The sequence below is a fragment of the Sus scrofa genome, chromosome 16 (assembly GCF_054392235.1).
Source record: "Sus scrofa isolate SSC_HxYL_T2T_F1_AM1 chromosome 16, Sscrofa_HxYL_maternal_Yorkshire_Landrace_v2.0, whole genome shotgun sequence".
Classification (NCBI taxonomy): domain Eukaryota; kingdom Metazoa; phylum Chordata; class Mammalia; order Artiodactyla; family Suidae; genus Sus; species Sus scrofa.
Genome location: NC_139398.1, coordinates 63,294,077 through 63,315,105, shown reverse-complemented (window position 1 = coordinate 63,315,105; position 21,029 = coordinate 63,294,077). Strand labels below are relative to the sequence as shown.

The 21,029-nt window shown below is 40.8% G+C and overlaps 1 protein-coding gene across 5 annotated transcripts in view; it reads left to right on the top strand.

Annotated features, from left to right (window-relative positions):
* Positions 1 to 1,734: 1,734 nt before the first annotated feature.
* The window catches only part of CREBRF (CREB3 regulatory factor), a 64,752-nt gene continuing 45,457 nt past the window's right edge, over positions 1,735 to 21,029 (top strand). For 2 of the 5 annotated variants that reach the window (XR_014831527.1, XM_013990647.3), the window contains exon 1: positions 1,735 to 1,862. The gene's annotated coding sequence lies outside the window, so the exon portion shown is untranslated. Of the gene's footprint in view, positions 1,863 to 2,697; positions 10,717 to 21,029 lie in introns of those variants that run through there. The other 3 variants (XM_005657631.4, XM_085002463.1, XM_021076896.2) reach the window with 3 other exon arrangements.

Genomic DNA, 21,029 nt, shown 5'->3' with positions numbered 1-21,029 from the left:
TTCTGTGTGGTAGGGAAAATACTGATTCCTTCGTTGGGTATCGAGACCCTAAAGCATTTTGAAGGATACAGAGATTAGGTATCCTTTTACTTTCCTCTTTGGTATCTACATATACTTACCTTTTAATATCCTTCAAAAGTATTATTTTAGTAGCTGTTAAACTGCTGAAGGCTAGAGTTAGAGTTATCCTTACTTGCTATTTAAAAGTCTGCCACAGATCTTCCAAATTATGTCTCTCAAACAATCCAATAATACTATCGTTCATTAAGCACTTACTCTATTTGAAGCACTGTGGTTAATACTTTATACGAATTTTTTCACTCACTTCTCACATCCACCACATGAGGGTTAAACCTTTGTGAGGAGCCTCACAAAGGTTAAATAATGTGTGCTAGTTCACACATTGATAGAGCAAGGATTCAAATCCACGTTGCTATTCAACCAGTATTCAATGACTGCCTGTGTGGCAGGCGTGAAAGAGGGTAAACAATGCCAGCTAGGAGTTCCCTTGTGGCACAGAAAGTTAAAGATTCAGCAATGTCATTGCAGCAGCCGGTGGGGGGCGGGGGGGGGTTGGGGCAGTTCGATCCCTTGTGAGGGAACTTCCACATGCCGTGGGCGTGAAAAACAAACAAACAAAAAATACACAACATGGGCTAGCCCTTGTGCTCTTGAAACTTAGGACCTATAAAAGTCTTTCTGGTTCAAAAGTCCGTGGTTTTGACATTACTACTTATCCCTATCTGTGCAAAGAGGAGCCACTTTTTCAAAGGCAATTTGAGAACTCCTAAGACAAAACTGGTATCTAAAGGAATCTGGACAAGCATTTCTGTTCCCCAGTACTCCTTTATGCTTACTAAAATTAGATTTCTGTTCTGTGCTCAGAAGATAAATTTTGTGCTCTTAAGACGTATAAAGAGCAATCTGGAAGCATAGGCTGTGATGACAGACCTGCGTTCTAGTCCCAACTGGATCATTTACAAATTGCCCGACCTTGAGCGAGTAATTTAACCTCTCTGAGCCTTAATTTATGAAAAATTGCTATATTACCACTGAATGTTATTATTTATAGAATCAGGGACCACACACACACACTCAAGTCCACGTGTTACGAAGGCTTGTTTGTATAGGTGGTTCTACCAGCATTCTGTTTGGTTGTGTATGGATCGCACCATTAAAGGTGCATGAAATCTGGTTAATTCCAGGGTCTGGAACATACGTGCACAATAAGTATTAGTTGAAAGAACGAACGAACAACTCAAGGCAAGATCAGTCTGTAAGAGAACTAGGAGGTTCAGACGTGGAGAACATTCATAAAACAGAAAGTAGATACATTCTCCTTTCTAAGTTAACGCTCTGTTTTCGTAGCTCCTTTCACGTTTCAGTAAACTGTAAAATGGGCATATGGGCACTTTAGGCCTCGCCGCGCAGTTGTGAGATTAGATAAAATGCTGGACGTGAAAGCATTTGTAAACCAACATCCCCCACGAACATGAGTGTAGCTCGGTATCCGAGACAGCCCACGCCTACGCTACACTGGCGGGCGCCGAGCCCCAGCTCCGCCCCCTCTTCCTGGTTTTTCCCGGCAACCCGCCCCTCCGGCGTCATGTGACAGAGGTGCCCTGCCGGACCGAGCTCCTGATTGGCCCGGCTGCAGAACGCCTCGCGATTGGCCCAAGGCCGGCGGGCCCCCGCCTCCCTCCTCCTCCTCGCCGCGGCCCACGTGAGGGGGGCGAGTCACGCGATTTCCGGGAACCCGTCAGGAAGGACATAAACAAAACAAACCCGAGGCAGCATGGAGAGGGGCCGCGGCCCCTGCAGCGGAACCGGACCCAGCCCCTGAGCCGCCCCCACATCCACAGGTGAGCTCCGCTGCCCGCCGCCCAGAGCCCGCTGGGACCTGGGCTGAGGGACGAGCCGGGTGGGGGGCGGAGGAGGACCGCTGGCCTAGGACGCGACAGCGCCGGGTCTCTGGGCCCGGCCGGCGCGGGGCGGGGGCCGGGACCAAGGCCGAGTCTGGCGGCGCGCGGGCCTCAGGCTGCCGCCTGCCGGTCACGGGGGCTCTGGCTCCCCTCCCCCACCCCCGGCCCGGGACGGTTATATAAAAGCGCGGGGCGGCAGTAGAGGGACCCATGGGCGGGAGACAGGCTAGGCCAGGAGTGGGCAGTGCCGGGCGTCCGCCCTGCCAGGCCGCTCGGCCCTTCACCCCTGCCTCGGAGCCTGGGGCCGTGGCTGCCGGCAACCGGCCTGTCAGAGAAGCGAGCGGGTGGGAGGGGCCGGGGAAGGGAGGGGAGGCGAGGCTGGCGGGGGAGGAGGAGAGAGAGAGGGGCGTGTGAGGAAGGGCCGGGGCCACGAAGCTTGGAACCAGGCTGGCAGGGGAGACGAAGAGGCGCGGGCTGGGGGTGGGGGTGGGGTCCAGGCAGGGGTGTCTCGGGGGTAGCCGCTCCCCCTTCTCTTCCCCGCCCCGGCGACGCGCTAGAGGGGCCTCCCTCCCGGGATTTGTTTATATGTCTTCTCAAAGCAGCTTGAAGCGGCTTGGAGGCGGAGCTTTCGGCGCCGAGTGGCAGCACGTGCTATCCAATCGGGCATGCGGACGGAGGCGGCCGCACCAATGGGCATGGGGGAGGCGGTGCTGCGGGCTCCCCAATTTGTTAGGCTGTGCCGGGGGTGGGCCGGGTGGGGCGGCCATGTTAGATGGGAGGGGACCGGTGGCGGTGGGTCACAGAGATGGGAGGAGACAGGGCAAAGGGCGAGGGAGCCGGGCCGGGGGCGTTTCGGGTGTCCGAAGGCGAGTCTGATCCGACCAGGAAGTAGCTCAGGGGAGCCTGACCCCGACCCACCGCTTTCCCCACCCGAGCCGAGGCGGCAGGGAAGTACCGAGGGCAGTCTAGCCGCCCCTTGGGGGTGGTTCCTGGGACCAGATGCAGCTCAGTCTCTGGATTCTCCCTCTTTCTCGGCCTTACGCTTCCTGACAAACCCGGCCTCCAAACCTTGTAAATGCCCTCCTTTAACCCAAGAAAGCAAATCTTTTTCGCTGTTTCTGAGCAAGCTTGAGCTTTAAGAATGCCTTAAGAAGGTACTTGGATAAATAGCGGTCTTTTTGCCCCAGGCCTCAGATGGAAGCAGGCAGTGAGAAGGAAGTTGTGCTTTTCTGGAAAAGAAAATCAGGACTAGAAAAGCCGAGAAAGTTAAGGGCTGGGCGGAGTCTCCATTTTTTTCATCTGGATACCTTCTAAAGATCAGGCTCCTCGTGCTTGCCCTAGTCTTAGTAGTAATTTGCTCCTCCTGCTTATATAAATTGGTAGCTCACTTAAATCAGCTTCATGAGAAAACTAAGCATTGAGAACATTATATAGGTTTGAAGGTTCTTTAGGATTCTGTCCTGCGAATACCCTGCAGGTGAGAAAAAGGATCAAGATCTGACATTTCTTTTAGGAAAAAAAAAAAAAAAAAAAAGGCAGAAAAGTAGACTTCTAAATCTATGCTAAACTGGTTGTCACTTGATTGCACTTTAAAATATTTTTCCCGTTTTCTTTTAATCCAAAATAGCTAGGAGAAACACCAAAGATGAACGAGGAAACGGTATGAGTAATTACTAGAAAATCGCGTATTTTACTGTTTCATGATTATTTTGGCATCATATCGGCCCGTACTGGATGCTTAGTTTTATGGTAAGGTCACTTTACAACCTGTGACTGCATCGTTGTTGTCAAGGGTACCAGGCTGTTGATGCTTCTTTGGTTAAGTACTTACAGTTAGCAACACACCTTAGGTATGTCTTGCAGGGACTATTCAAGAGTTGACTGTGTTTATTTAGGAATTTGCATTGTCTGCTATTTTGTTAACTGGAGAAACATAATTGGTGAATAAATGATTTATTGATTTCTGTATTAATTTGATGTGACTGACTTAAAATTCTGTTACGAATGATGTATGAAAGTATAGTCCCTGATTACTTGATAGACTTCAGATCTTACATATAAATTTTATAGCAAATAAAAATTCTAGTTTATTTTTTATCTTATTCTAAGAATGGCAGATCCAACAGGACTTATTTGGGTGTGATTCTTTTATATGATTGATAAAGCATCTTTGGAATTTTTAGAGTTCTAAGCATAGAAGAGGCTAAATACAACCAGAAGAAGAGATTTTGGATCCTTCCCTCACCATCCTATTCTCTGACTGTCATGACAAGGGAAAACCAACTTTTACAAAGACTATGTCTTATCTAGTTTACTGGTTTAATGTGTGTGGGTTCTTGGATGCCGGTATAGGGAATAATTAGTGTGGCTCCTGGTGGTGGTGAACTAAATATAGGTGGCAGTGAAAGTACAGTGAGTTTGCCTGTTGATTCTAACATCGCACAGTGTTTTAAAATTAAGAAAACTAAATTCGCCATTTGCTTTTAAAGTTTGGTTTTTAGTCATGATTGATAAGAACATGACTTTGAGTGATTCAGCAGAGGTTTCTTTCCATGAAGGCTTGTACTTGGAGGTTTTGAGGAAGAATCCTCTTTACTGAATCCGTATGCAGTAGTTCATCTTTCAGGGTAGATAACCTCTTAGACTGGACATGAATTTGTCATAAATCATTGGTTCTAATGATTCTAAGATAGGGCAAGTAGTAAATATTCAGGCTTTGTGGGCCACTTAGCCATGCAAATTGTAGCCCTAGAATGTATGTTTGGGGCGGTAATCCAATAAAACTTTATTTCCAAGAACAGGCTATAGTTTAAGGCTCTAGTTTGTTTGTCAGCCCATGTTCCAAGACATCAGTCTCTGAGTTTAAGTACTTAGATGTTACGATATTGCAGCATATATAAACATGAACTCCAGGCAATATTTGAGCACTTTCTGAATGTACCTATCTCCTGCCTTGAAGAACTTTTAGAATAAGTGCACATGGAAACATTGTATTCTATATTTTTATTTCATTTGCAAATAGATGTTTTCCTGAAAAACTATTTAAAGCAAGGAATATTAAGACCTATTTATTTTATTTTATTTTTTGTCTTTTTGCCATTTCTTGGGCCGCTGCCGCGGCACATGGAAGTTCCCAGGCTAGGGGTCCAATCAGAGCTGTAGCCGCCGGCCTACACCAGAGCCACAGCAGCATGGGATCCAAGCCGAGTCTGCGACCTACACCACAGCTCACGGCAACGCTGGATCCTTAACCCACTGAGCAAGGCCAGGGATCGAACCCACAACCTCGTGGTTCCTAGTTGGATTCGTTAACCACTGAGTCACGACGGGAACTCCAAGACTTATTTATTTTAGAGATGCATTCTTTTTTTGTTTGTTTTTTTATTTTTGAGGGCCGCACTGGAGACATATGGAAGTTCTCAGGCTAGGAGTGGAATTGGAGCTTTAGCCACTGGCCTACACCACAGCCACAGCGATGTGGGATCCGAGCCGCATCTACAACCTGCATCACAGCTCACGGCAATGCCGGGTCCCTGATCCTCTGAGTGAGGGCAGAGATAGAATGTGCATCCTCATAGGTTCTAGTGGGATTTGTTTCTGCTGCACCATGAAGGGAACGCCCTAGAGATGCATTCTGGTTGAAAAACCTTCGGCTTTAAGATGTATCTAAGAACTTTAGTATATTCAAAGGTATTGAGGTTTAAAAATGCTGTTAGCATATCATTCCTAACAAAAATATACAGCTGTTTGAAGAGAAATTGGTCAAGTGAATAGACAACACACTTAGTTCTTCTATCGTGTAATTAATTTGGAAGCCACATTGTTTTGTTGATTGTGTTGTTGCCTGGGTTGTTTCTAGAATTACCTAAATAGGGTATGGTGATTTTTCAAACAAGACCCCCAAAGTATGGGTTGCCACTCCTCCCCTTCCTTGAAAAATGTCAGGTGGTGCTAAGTGCCCACTGAAGTGGAGATGCCATAACTGAAAGTACTACACGGGCAGATACTTAATTTTTTCATGTGTAGCTTTTTGTTTTGTTTTAATGTCATACTTCGCCGGTCTTGTTGACATGAACTAGATTTTAAGTGTGAGCGTGAAAGTTTAGAAAGGAGAATATATATTGACCTCTTAATACTGAAAAGCTTCATGTGTCCTATAATCTTGTTTCTAGTTCTAATTAACCTATGTTTGCCTGGGTGATTATGAATATTTCAGTTTATTAATTTCTTAACAGTTAGGAATAATGATGTTTTCTATCTCACAGGGGGATATTGGGAAATTGTTAGCGTATTCTCAAACTCTTGTACTTTGAATATGCTCAAGTTTCCTGCTGCTGGAAACCACCTCGCAAATCTGGATTTGGTTTTCTTTTTCTTAGTGATTTCCTCTTAGTTTCTTTTTATTAGGACTTTTCCCCCTCTATAGAATTTCTCTACCCATTTAATAGTGAGCAGCTTGAGGTCATAGTCTGCCTTTTATTTTAATACCCTTAGTGCCTCCACCTTTTAGTGCTTCTGAACTACTTAAATAAGTGATTTGCTAAAAACTGCTTATCTGGAAGGCAGAGAAGTCAGTCTACTATTAGAAGAGATGTTGGGTATGTCTTAGTTGGGAGTAATTAATCACCATGTGCTTATAACAAAAAGTCTTCATTTTAAAGTGGAAATTTTCTTTCTCATAGGAAAACTTATAGAGAAGCTATTTTAATGATATGTAAAAATCCCTTGAATTATTTTTTATCGTTGATACTAACCTGATTTTTATTTTTTATTATGCTTGATTTACAGTGTTCTGTCAGTTTCTGCTGTACAGCAAAGTAACCCATATATACGTTCTTCCTTGAATTCTTTTGTTAGTTTTTTTCAGATACATTCCCTTAGTTAGACTTGTTGAATATTCCCTCCAGGCACACACACAAACCCAAAAAACAAGCAAAAAGCCTTGTGCTTTGTCCTTTGGATTTGTCCCTAGCTCTTGGGACACTTGGTCTCTGGGTGTTTGGCAAATGTGAGTGAAACTTCTTTTATTTCTTAGCCGTTTAGGATAATTACTCATCTATATAGCAAAATCCCTTTGGGGGAGAAGCACTGTAAAATCATTCTTGCTAATAAGTCTGATTAACCCCAACAGGAAGGGCTAGAGGTGGAGGGAGTTCGATGCAGTGGTACTTTGTGACTACAGTACCATCCCATTCCACCACCAGCCAGGCCTTGTATGCCTTTTCCCCAGTTCATGACGTTTCTTCCAAAATCTACATTGGAACTCTTCTCCCTCAACAGCTTTTTAAACTACTCATCTCACCGCTAATTCCCAGCAACTCCGATCTTCCTGTCATTCTGTCCTTTTAACACCAAAACCACTTTTACATCTTTTGTTACAAAGTCATGTTTTCACTTATTTATCTTTGGATGTTGTTGACATTGAGAAGTTTCCCACGAAAGTGTCATGAGCTTGCTGATTTTTTTGTCCTTCCTCTTTTCTTCAGAGTCTTTGTTGCACATTTATTTTCAGTAAATAAATGTACAACATATGTCTTGGTGAGTTTAAACTGCTCCTTTTATTTTGTAGAGGAACTTCCTTCTTTGCTACAAACCATTCCTGGTACTGTTTGCCTTCTCTATTACATGTCTGGCATTCGCTGAGAAATTAAAAATTTTCTAAAGTATTAATAAAATGTCCTTGATGTTATGGGGAGAAAGTAGGGGTAGTTAGGATAGATGGACTCTTGTTTGAAGATTCACTGCACCCTTTAAACATCAAGGCTTCAAGCATCCTACTTGTGTTGTAGAAGATGAGGTGGACCTAATAGTTTTTTGAACCGCTCTTTAGTTAAGGGTTTTCATCTTTACTGCTGAATCCTCTGCTGGAGGTTCACATAGGCTGGTAGAGGAGACAGACATTGCAGTTCAACATTATAGTATATGAAAATACCAAAGAGTTAGACTGCTAACTCTGCCTGGGAAAGTTGGAGAAACTTTCCAGAAAAGATGGCATTTGAAGGGAGTTTTGAAGACCAGTGAAAAAAGTCAGGGAAGTATAAAAGGTGTGTAGGATATGTGGAGCGGGGCTGGTTATGAGGAGGCTTCAACTAGGGCTGGGGGTAGATGAGGAGAAAGCTAATTACTTTTCGAGATTTAGGAGGAAAGAACTTTTTTGCTTTCCCTTGTCCTTACTCTCCTGGGCTTGCAGTGCCCTGCCAGGCCTCTGTCCTCTTTTCTTTGCAGCTCTGACTTTGATTGGTTGGTCTCTTTCCCCCTCGTTTTTAGGTTTTCTTTGGAACTTCATCAAGGTCTGATGCGCCTCCCTTCTTCTCTCTTCTGTTTGGGTACCTTTGATTCTGACCCAGTGTATCCATTCATCACCTTTATTTCATCTCCTTGCTTCCATCCCTTCCTTTACCCTATGAGTTTCTTTTCCTTTTTTTGGCCGTGCCTGTGTCATATGGAAGTCCACAGTCCAGGGGTTCGAACCCTTACCACAGCTGTGCCCCAAGCCTTAGCAGTGACAGTGCTGGATCCTTAACCCACTGGCCCATCAGGGAACTCCTTTTTCCCTTTTTTTGAGTCTTTTCCTTTTGCTATTTAAAAACAAAACAAGAAAAAAAGAGGAGGAAAAAAAAACCAAAAATTTTTTCAACACTATTGCTTATTTTGCATATGAAGAGCAATATAATCTCTGAATTGATTCCCTCCTGGGAAATCTTGTAAGATCTTGTCTTTGATACTTAGCCAGGTACTAATTACCCATCTCTATGAATTTCATTTTTTGAAGCATTTTTCTTTGTATTCAGAAATGCCATTTCTCACAGACTACAATGCAGAATATTACTCCTACTATCTTGTATTTTCTACTTTTCATGTGCCTAAAACTGGTTCTATGACGAGATCCTTTTCAAATCTCACCTTTTCCTGAAACTTTCCCAAACTTTCCCAGGTAGAAATGATAGTAGTCTTCTCTGTAGTTTGACAGTATTTTCTAAACACCTTTTTTTAGAATCAACTTTATTGAGGTATAATTTACGTAAATTCACCCAATTTTTAGTTTTGGCAAATGAATGCAGTTATTTAATTACTTCTGTAGTCATGATATAGAACATTTTGATCACTACAAAAAGTCCCCTCATGCCCTTCTTCACCCCTGGCTCCAAATATTGTTTTATTTTCTGTCACTGTAGTTCTTTCTTTTCTGGAATTTCATATAAATGCGTTGATAGAATGTGTTGCTTTTGAGTCTCATAGCTTTTACTTAACATAATGCTTTTGAGATTTGTTCATGTCATTTGAGTGTCAGTTGAGTAGTTGTTATTATATGGCTGTACCACAATTTGTCTATTCATTTACCAGTCGATGGACATTTGGGTTGCTTCCAGATTTTAGGCTATTGTGAATAAAGCTGCTATAAACATTCAAGTACAGTTGTTTTAAATGCCTTTCATTTAGAGGTTGAGTTGCCGAATGATTAAGAAAGATAGTCCTGGAGTTAGCTGTATTCATCAGCAAGCTTTTTGCTAGCTCTGTGGTTTTGAGAATGTTTAAGGTTTCCCATCTGTAAAATCGGACTGGATGGAGATTGGAGCAAGCTGGAAAGCACAGGCCAGTTTCAAGAGATAACTCTTATTTCAGTTCAAGAAAGATCTTGCTGGGAGTATGTACCCAGTGTTGTCAGGTCGGATTTTTTTTTCTTCAAGAGAGTGGCATTTGATAAGCAGGATTCAGAAGTTTTATATGAACTTACCAATTTAGGTGCTGTCAGTTAAAAATTAATTTTTTAAAAACACTGATGTGTGGGCTGAACAAAACCCATGTGTAGGCATCGATTTGTGGCTGCAGTCCAGTTTGAGACTTTTGCTTTAAATCTTCAGGTTTTTTTTGTCTCTTGTTTTAAAATGTACATATTCCTGGTAGAGTGAACTTATTAGGACCTTGTTACGTTTGTTTTATAGTTGAACATAATAACTTGCTGGTTGTCCAGACTTCCAAGTTAAAAACTGATGAATTACTGTAAATGAATTTTATCCTTTCCTCTGATTGCAGAGAGAGAAAATTATGAATGTCTAAAGGCAGAGTGGGACTATTACTTTTTGTACTTCTCTTCTGATAGGTGCTGATTTTATTCAAAGCTGTATTTTCCCAGCAGTTGGGATAGTCTGCCTCCTCTGTTTGATTTATTCTGAACCCTATTGAGACAAGTATAGTAGAGATTAAACTCTGTGTGTGTGTGTGTGTGTGTGTGTGTGTGTGTGTGTGTGTGTGTGTGTTAGAAACTATGTAAGGCATTATGAGTAGAAAAATAAATTTGTTATGAATCCGTTCCCTCGAGTTGCTCAGACTCTTTCGTGAAGCCAGTATAAATAACTATAAAAAAAGAGATAAGTGGCAGGTGATTTTTTTGAACAATAAGAACAATAATCTCTCTGAAGAAAGCCCTTTCCCCTTGTAATTTATCCGCCAGTTCTTTATTGTGTATAGGAGATGGCTAGTTTGCAACTTTATGAACTACTTTGTGAATCCAGAGATTCTTTTGCCGATTAAACCAGCATAATGAACATTTCACCCTCATAAAGCCAGAGCAAGGGCATTAAATGACCTATGTTGCCTGCATATCCTTTATTCACTTGAGTTCCAGGCAGTTGGGTTTTTGTGACAATTAAGTGTGGAATTCAGACAATCTGGGATTCTGAGTTGAGTTTGGATTTGTATATGGTCAGTAGCAGCCACATCTCAGGAACATCTTATACCAAAGAAGGAATCTGAAAGCCAAAATGGCCACCATTTATTGTCTGTTTTGAGCCAGGTAAGATTCTTTACGTATTGTCATGAATCACGATATCCTGCAAAGTAAAAGGGGGGGCATTCTTATATCTACAAATAAAAGAAGGCAAGTGAGACTCCGGAATGAAATTCCAAATATTCGATAAAGCAGAACCTTTTATCTTGAATCTAGAGTTTGCTTCCCACAGAGCAAGCCTCATAGGAGTATTGGCGTTAAGGAGGCAGCCAGCCTGTCTCAGTGTTGAAAGAAATGACTGCAAAACTGTACTCACAACCTTTGTGTAGCCCTGCACCATAACCTCTGTACCTCTATAGTTCTGTGCTGGTGGTTTGTATAACCCATTTCACACTAGGGAGGAATTTGAAGGGAGTTCCAAGATTGTCTCTAGTATATGTTCATGCTTTTGTTTTAGTGTATGGAGTTCCTAGGCCAGGGATCAGATCCAAGCCACAGCTGCAATCTATGCTGCAGCTCTAGCGACACTGGACCCTTAACCGACTGTGCCAGGCCTGGGATCGAACTTGAATCCCCGTGCTCCACAAACATCACTGATCCTGTTGTGCCACAGTAGGAACTCCCGTTCATGCTACTTTTGAAAAACATTGAATCTAAGAAAGGAGGAGGGAGATAATGCATTTTGAGGAAGAGTCTAGACCCCTGATTAACAAGAGCAGTGAAGTTGTTCGGTATGTCCAGAGTGTCCTCCGATGGATATTTCCCTGGAATCTTGCAGATGGCTCAAGTGTATTCTCACCTGCTTTTATGCCACTATCTAGAATTGTACTGTTCTCTTTTTCATGTTGTAGATTTCTGCAGAATAGCTCAGAAAACAAAATAATTCTTTAAAACTCCCATGTTTAACCTGCGTAAAATATTTTGTCTTAATTAAAAATGTGTGTGTGTGAGCAAGAGTGAAAGAGAGAATAGTGTAATACGTATCAGTCCAGTACCTGGATTCAGTTGGTTTAAATAAGTTTTGATCCTGTTCTTTCCTCTACCCTCTCCTCCCTGGTCAAAAATTATTTCAAGTCTTTAAAACTGACTGAATTCGAACAGCACTCTTCCTAGAAATTTAAAAGAAAATTCAGGAGTACAATTTAAAATATTTTTACTGTATTATACTACAGTGGTTCAAGACCTAAATTTACAAACTCCTGCAGGGTACTTTGGAGCCCATAAAAGATGCTTAATAAATATGTATTGAATGACTGACTTCTTTGTAATGTCCTCTTTCTATATGAAGAACATCGCACCTCTGACTACTGATCCACGAGCACCTATGATCTTAGGGGATTTCCTGTTTGTTGTCATTCAGCTCTTGTCTAGATGCCTGTCCTGAGCAAAGCATTGCTTTTGGCATTGTGACTAAATAGACATGAGATGTAATGGTCATTCTCAAAAGATTTTGCGCTTTCTGGTAATAAAGGCAAGGGTCTGGGGAAAAGGAAGAGGATTGTGAGCAAAGGCACGAAAAAATCAGAATCGCACTGCTGGAGGTCCTTAAGTGGAGTGAAGTGGGTTTATAAGTAATTCAAGGATTTGGGGGAAATTGTAAGATCAGACTAATATTAATGTTATATTTATTAAAGAGTAGAGGAAAAGGGGGTTGGAAAGATTGTTTTTTTGTGCCTGTGTACTTTGAACATCATCCAGGAGATAATGGAAGTTGAAAACTCACAAGCACAGTGCTAATGTGATGTGGAGGTTTAGGGAGAATAATTTTATAATGGAGCATAAGAAGTGGAGAGAGGGAGAGGCTAGAAGCAAGATCTGTAGGGCAGATATTGGGATGGTAGATAGAAGATGATGAAGTCTAGGCAAGAGTTGAGAAAATGGGAAAGGCAAAGTCAGACAGGTACATACATGCTCTGTCCAAAGTCAGTTGTCAGTGTGTCTTTGATAAAGAGACTGGCATGATTTAATAACAAAGCGAGTCGGGAGGAGGAAGAAAAGAGCCAAGGCTGAGATCCGTGTTACATGCCTGGATGTCTGAAATGGTACAATGGACAGAATAGGACTGTGTGGATGGGTGGAGTGGTGGCATGTTGTATCTGAGTTCATGGGAAGTGAGTGAACAGGGAAACACCTGGATCTCAGATGGTAGGGATGGTGTGCACTTGTGTGTTTAGGATGAAGATGCAGAACCCCCGAGAGATGATCTTTGAGGCACTGAGGGTGGAGATGGTCTCTGTGATGATAGGTTTGCACAGAGGCATCCATTTGCTGAACTTTTACAAATAATGTAAAAGTGGTTGGACAGAGAGGGTGGGGGTTGCTAATTACACTAAAATTAACCCTAATTATTTCCCAAGTTGTTTTATTAAATGACAAGGAAGAGCAGTTTGCTTTGTAATCTATAAACAGTTACACCAAATATAAACTGAATATTTGTTGCCAGTGGGAATCAAGGGTGGCTGGGGTTAGAAACGCATTTTTTGGTTCTGTCTAAAACTGTCCCATGCTCTTGTTATTGTACTCTGAACAACTTAATTGGCAGATACCAAGGTTGCAGAAAGCCCGTAATATCTTGTAGTCGGTAGTTTTCAGAAATAAAAACTTCCCATTCACCTCACACTGATCCGGAAACCTGCTTTAATGATCTTTCTTATTGGTTTTCAAAATGGTTTAATTAAGCTCCCATGTGTTGTCTCTGGGCCAAACCTTTGGAAAGGAATTGAATTTTTTTTTTTTTTCCTGCTGCGTATGAGTATCTCTCTTAAAAGTCTTTTTTTGTTGTTGTTTTTTGATGATTTTTATTTGTTCCATTATAGTTGATTTACAGTGTTCTGTCAATTTCTACTGTACAGTAAAGTGAACATGCTCATACATATATATATATATTCTTTTTCTCACATTATTCGCCATCACAAGTGATTAGATACAGTTCCCTGTGCTATACAGCAGGATCTCATTGCTTATCCACTCCACATGCAATAGTTTGCATCTATTAACCCCAAACTCCCAGTCCATTCCACTCCCTCAATAAAATTCTCTAAGAAGGCTTGTGTCTTTCTCCAAGACAACGTTCCAAGGAGAGATCACTTCTGAGATTTAGTATATTTTCTTAGCTCTTCAAGATTCTCAGTAAAATGTGGTTTTAATTATTTAATAAAAATTTGTGGCCAACTTAATTTTACCCTCTTAAAGTTTTTTGGCCGTGCTGGTGGCATGTGGAAGTTCCTGGGCCAGGGGTCAAACCCACACCACAGCAGTGACATTGTAGAGTCCTTAACCCACTGGGCCACCAGGGAACTCCTAACCCCTTATTTTTTTAAACTCTGAGAGTAAGGATAAAAGGAGACTATTAGGTTGACCCAGGGATAAAGAATTCACAAGGTGTTATGGCATAAAGACAGTATCCAAATTGGATTACCATCAAACTAGGATAACCATCTGGTTTGAGATTTACTTGCCTGTTTTCCAGATTCTGGAGTTTTGAGAATTGCTGTGGAAGGGTAGAGAATAGCGATTCGTCTACAGTCATGTTCACAGGATTAGTGTTACGTGATGAAGGAAAAATGCAGCCCCCAGGTTTTCTCCAGTGCATTGCATAGTCAGCCTCTGCTTCCTCAATGGTTTGGAGATTTGAGGATCTCTGACTTCTGCTGTACCATGAACTAGGTAGTGGCTTGATTTAGTAAGCTTCTGAAGGTCTGTTTTATTCAACCCTTACTTACTAAGTAGTTTTCAGAAGGAGAGGAATTGAAGTGTAGCAGTTTGGATGGACTGCGTGGTGGTCTTTCCTTCCTCCCAGCCTCCTCTCTCTTTCATCTTGGGGGTTAAATCACAGAAGAAATTATTTATTTAAATAGGTGTCATGACAGTTACAAAGAGAGAACCTAAGAACTCTGCTCACATGAAAAAAAAAATGATGACTATGAACTAGCAAAGTTTAAAATCAAAATAAACCATGATATAGGAATTATATAACAGTATAAATGTGTTGGCCTTTCTAACCACAGACGTTTAAAAAAATTCTCATTGTGGTAAACAAATTTTGCCATTTAAACCGTATTGTCTACCATTCAGTGGCATTAAATGTGTTGATTTGTGTAACCATCACCACTATTCTGAAATACGGAGAATATTTTCATCATCCCAAACAGAAACTTGGTACCCTATTACTCTCTCAGTCTCTGGTACCTTCTCTTCTACTTTTTATCTACATGATTTGCCTATCCTGATACTTCATCTAAGTGGAAATCGTGTAACGTTTGTCTTTTGTGTCTGATTTATTTCATTTAGCATAAAGTTTTCAAGGTTCATGTATGTGTAGCACGTAGCAGGGTTTCATTCCTCTTTATGACTGAGTGATGTTGCATTGTATGTGTATACCACATTTGTTTATCCTTTTATCTGCAATCATTAGGGTTGTTTACACCTTTTGGCTGTTGTGAATAATGCTGCTGTGAACATAGGTGTACATGTATCTGAGTTCTTGTTTTCAATTTTTTTTTTTTGGTATATGTCCAGAACCGGTAGAGCATATGGCAATTCTGTTTAACTTTTTGAGGAAATACTAAACTGTTTTTCAGGTATACCATTTTACATGCCCACCAGCAGTTTTTCCATATCCTCGTCGCACTTGTTATTTTCTGTTATTTGGATGATAGGCATCCTGATGGGTGTGTCAAAACATTTTTAACTTCTACTCTGATGACTGTTGGATGACTCAGAAGTGCTTCTTACCATTGTGAGGAACCAGTTCCCTCAAGATAGTAAAAGGAAGCAGTGGCCTAAGCCAGTGCCATGTAAGGGGAGCTTCAGGGATTCTAGCCATCATATACAGTACCTGCTTATTCATAGATATTTTCATTTATAAAGTGGTTTATATTTTTCTTGATGTCAGCTTCTTTTTTTTTTTTTTTTTTTTTTTTTTTTGCTTTTTGGGGCTGCACCCTCAGCATATGGAGGTTCCCAAGGCTAGGGGTCGAATCAGAGCTGCAGCTGCAGGCCACAGCTGCAGCTGCAGGCCACAGCCATAGCCACAGCCACACAGGATCATCACAGCTCATGGCAACACTGGATCCTTAACCCACTGAGCAAGGCCAGGGATTGAACCAGCAACCTCATGGTTCCTAGTCGGATTCATTTCTGCTGCGCCAGGATGGGAATTCCAAGCTTTTTTATTATATATATGTGGACTCTCATGGATCAGCTGAGGCCCTCAGATTCAGAAGAGGCACAATTTAGGAACTCTTGGATATGTGTGAGCTGCCAGGGCCACATCAGTTAGCTCTCTGGTTTGCTTTTAAAGGTTGGATTCATGGTTTGAGCAGTCCCAGGAAAGAGCTTTTTTAAGAAGTCCTTTGACCTTACCTATCATTTTACTTTACCTTTTGCCTTTGCCTAATGTACATAGTAAGCCCCAACATATCTTAAAATGGGGAACCAAAATAAACAAAAAAACAAACAAACCCTAGGGTAGGACCTGGTGGAAAAGGTTGTGAAAAAGATTGAAGTCATGGCTCTCTTCTAGTGGTACCAGTGCTATTCATTAGTCAGTCATTTGCCCCATCTCCTTGCTTTGGAGAGGTAGTTCTCTGTTACTGAAGTATCTTCTTGTGCCTATGAGCTGTGGTGGAATAGTTAAATAGTTTTGAATGAGCCAGGTACAGAAAATCTATTGGTAAATATTATTTCTGATGGACCACAGTCTTTTCTCCCTTGAAAAGACTCACAAAACTGTACTGGTACTGGTGAGCCAGAGCTGCGAATAGGGAAGTAAAAACTAAGGGAATTAATTTAGCCTTTCCTCTAGCTGTCATTGTTATTGGTTTGTGTGGGGGTTTTTTTGTTGTTTTTTCCTGAATAAACACTAGTCCTTGAGGTCAGCTTGAGGGCAGGATAAAGGATTTTGTGATCAAATAAGTTTGAGAAATGAGATGTGCTCTGTTCATCTTTTGGTGATTTATAGTGCACGTTTTCACCTAGTATCTTCAAGTTCCCAAGGAGCCCTGTGTAAAGGCAACATAACAGTTTTATTTAATGTGGTGTTTTCCTAACCTCCCAACCCTTTTGTTGAGTAACCATTTAACATTCCTAGGAACAAATATTTCTCAGGCCACACATGGGAAATTAGATCATTGCTTTTTAGGGATTTCGATACCAAAATGTTGAGTAAAATGTGGATATTCTTGAGCCTACACAAGTGTGAAGACATCCCCCCAAAGCAAGCTGTTACACCTTCCTCCTCAGTGTTACTCAGCCTTCTAAGCATTAATGTCCCTTTTGCATATGGCTCCCTAGAATAGGAGGTAGTTTTAGAGCAGTGTGTCATGATGGAAGATTCTGTGTGTTGGTAATTGCCGTAGAGGCCCCTATTCTTTTTTTCCCCTTCCACTTTTGGGTGGGAAATTTTGCTCTTCTTGGTTGTTTCACAATAAATACTTGGAATGATACCAGGCATTTCTGGAAAATGGGTGCAGAATGTTAGGGGTGAGTATAGTTGGTGTCGTGACCTTGAGTCATTAGCTTTAAGAGACCGGGCGAGTTTATCACTGAAAAGAGGTCCTACTGCTTAGAATGGAATTGACTCTCCCCCCATCCTCTTTGTTGCCACCTGAGAGACTAGGAAAAGCAGGTCAGGACCTTCCTTCCAGGAGAAAGAGTTCAACCTTTTACATTGTGGATACCCTCTCTTTGGGAATTGGTGTCTTTAAAATATTCAGCCTTGTTGCCAACAGCTGTTACAGATACTGAGTTTCTGAGTTGGACTAGCTGTGGGATAAAAGAAAGCATTGGCAAAATATACCTATTGGAAATAATCACTTTTCAGATTTACTTTATTACTATAGCCTAATTTAATATCTCATTCAGTTCTTATAACATCTCTATTACATGGTTAAGGGGGAATAACTGTAATTCCTCAGTATGGGCACTAAGACATACATGGAAGTAACTTGCTCTAATTCATAAGGTTGTTCAAGCCTGTTTTTTTTTTTAATTGAAGTACAGTTAATTTACAAGGTTGTGTTGGTTTCAAGTGTACAGGAAAGTGATCCAGTTATACATATATTTTTCATGTCTCTTCAATTATAGGTTATTATAAGGTATTGAGTATAATTCCGTGTTATACAGTAGGTCCTTCTTGTTTACCTGTTTTATATATAGTAGTGTGTATATGTTAATCCCAAACTCCTAATGTATTTCCCCTCCCTTCCCTTCCCCACTATCCCCTTGATGGCCGTAAGTTTATTTTCTGTGTCTGTGAGTCTATTTCTCTTTTGTAAATTGTATCATTTATAAGATTCCATATATATATATTCCATATATAGATTCCATTTATATCTCTCACAACTGTATCCATTCATCTTTTGGTGGGCACTTAAGTTGCTCCCATCTTGGCTATTGTAAATAGTGCTGCTATGTACATTGGGGTGCACGTATCTTTTCAAATTAAAGTTTTCTCTGGATATATGCCCTGGAATGGGATTGCAGGATCATGTGATAACTCTATTTTTAGTTTCTTAAGGAATCTCCATATGTTTTCCATAGTGGCTGCACCAATTTATGTTCCCATCAACAGTGTAGGAGGGTTCTTTTTTCTCCACACCCTCACTAGCATTTATGGTATGTAGAATTTTTAATGATGGCCATTCTGACTGGTGTGAAGTGATACCTCATTGCAGTTTTGATTTGCATTTCTCTAATACTTAGCGATACTAAGCATCTTTTCACATTCATATTGGCCATCTCTATGTCTTCTTTGGAGAAATGTCTATTTAGGTCTTTAGACCATTTTTTGATTTTGTGGTTTGGTTTTGGGATATTAAGCCGTATGAACTATTTGTATATTTTGGAAATTAATCCTTTGTTGGTAACATCATTTGCAAATATTTTCTGAGTCTATAGATTGTTTTTTTTTGTTTAGTTTATGGTTTCCTTTGATGTGCAAAAGCAATTTAAGTTTAGCTAGGTCCCATTTGTTTGTTTTTATTTTCATAACTCGAGGAGATGGATCCAAAAAAATGTTGCTGCAACTTATGTCAAAGAGTTTTATGCCTATCTTTTCCTCTAGGAATTTTATAGTATCCAGTCTTTAATCTCTCATTTAAGTCTTCTCTTTTGAGTTTATTTTTGGATATGGTGTTAGAGAATGTTATAATTTCATTCTTTTCCATATAGCTGTCCAGTTTTCCCATCACCACTTTTTTTTTTCCTAGTTTTATTTTATTTTTTGGCTCTTTTTTTAGGTCCGCATCCATGGCATGTGGAGGTTCCCAGGCTAGGGGTTGAATTGGAGCTATAGCTGCCGGCATATACCACAGCCACAGCAACACGGGATCCTTCACCCACTGATTGAGGCCAGGGATCGAACCCACAACCTCATGGTTCCTAGTTGGATTCGTTTCTGCTGTGCCACGATGGGAACTCCTAGTACCGCTTATTGAAGAGACGGTCTTTTCTCCATTGTATATTCTTGCCTCCTTTGTCATAGATTAATTGACTGTAGGTACATGGCTTAATTTCTGGTCTTTCTGTCCTGTTCCATTGATAACGTCTTTTGTTATGCCAGTGCCATTACTGTTTTGATTACTGTAGTTTGAAGTATAGTTTGAAGTAAGGGAGTTTGATTCCTCCAGCTCTGTTCTTTCTCCAGTTTGCTTTGGTTATTTGAGGTCTTTTGTGTTTCCATACAAATTTAAACATTTTTTTGTTCTAGTTCTGTGAAAAATGCTTTTGGTCATTGATAGGGATTGCATTGAATCTTTAGATTGCCTTTGGCAGTATGGTCACTTTAACAATATCAAGTCTTCCAGTCCAGAAACACAGTGTATCTTTCCATCATTTGTGTTGTCTTCAAATTCTTTCATCAGCATCTTAGCAGTTTTCAGAATACAAGTCTTTTGCCTCTTTAGGTAGCTTTATCCCTAAGTATTTTACTCTTTTTTTTTTTTTTGTCTTTTTTTTTGTCTTTTTGTCTTTTTAGGGCCACACCCATGGCATATGGAGGTTCCCAGGCTAGGGGTCTAATCAGAGCTGTAGCTGCCGGCCAACACCACAGCCACAGCAATGCCAGATCCAAGATGCGTGTCTGCAACCTATACCACAGCTCATGGCAATGGTGGATCCTTGACCCGCTGAGCAAGGCCAGAGATTGAACCCGCAACCTCATGGTTCCTAGTCGGATTCGTTTCCGCTGCGCCATGATGGGAACTCCAGTATTTTATTCTTTTTGATGCAATGGTAAATGAAATTGTTTCCTTATTTTTTCTTTCGATGTTTTGTGGTTAGTGTTTTGAAATGCAACAGATTTCTGTATATTTTTTTTTGCATCTAGCACCATTAATGAATTCATTGATGAGCTCTAATAGTTTTCTGGTGGTGTCTTTAGGATTGTCTATGTGTAGCGTCATGTCATCTGCAAACTGCCCTCAGTTTTACTTCTTTTTTTCCAATTTGGATTCCTTTTATTTCTTTCTCTTCTCTGATTGTTGTGGCTAGGGCTTTCAAAACTATGTTGAATAAAAGTGATGAGAGTGGGTATCTTTGTCTTGTTTCTGATTTCAGGAAAATTTTTCACTTTCAACTTTTCACCATTGAAAATTTGTCATATGTGGCCTTTATTATGTTGAGGTGGGTTCCTTCTTTGGCCACTTTCTGAAGAGTTTTTTTTTTTTTATCATAAATGGATGTTGAATTTTATGAAAAGCTTTTTCTGTGTCTATTGAGATGATATGGTTTTTACTCTTCAGTTTGTTAATGTGGTGTATTATGTTGATTGATTTGTGGATATTGAAAAATCCTTGCATTCCTGAGATTTATCCCAGGATGTATGATCCATGGTGTATGATTTTTGCATCTGTGTTCATCAGTGATATCAGCCTGTAATTTTCTTTTTTTGTGATCTCTTGGTCTGGTTTGGGGGTGGGGTTGATGGTGGCCTCACAGCATGAGTTCAAAAGTATTGCTTCCTCTGCAATTTTTTGGAATAGTTTTGGAAGGATAGGTGTTAATTCTTCTCTTAGTGTTTGTTGGAATTCACCTTTGAAGCCATCTGGTCCTGGACTTTTGCTTGTCAGAATTTTTAAAATTACGAATTCAGTTTTAGTAGTGGTAATTGGTCTGTTTATATTTTCTATTTCTTCCTGGATCAGTCTTGGGAGATTGTACCTTTCTAAGAATTTGTCCATTTCTTCTGGGTTGTCCATTTTATTGGGGTATATTCGCTCATAGTGGTCTCACGATTTTTTGTATTTCTGTGGTGTTGATTGTAACTTTTCCTTTCTCAGTTCTGATTTTATTGATTTGGGCCCTCTCCCTTTTTTTCTTTCTTTTTTTTTTTTTTTTTTTTTTGTCCTTTTAGCTATTTCTTGGGCCGTTCCCGCGGC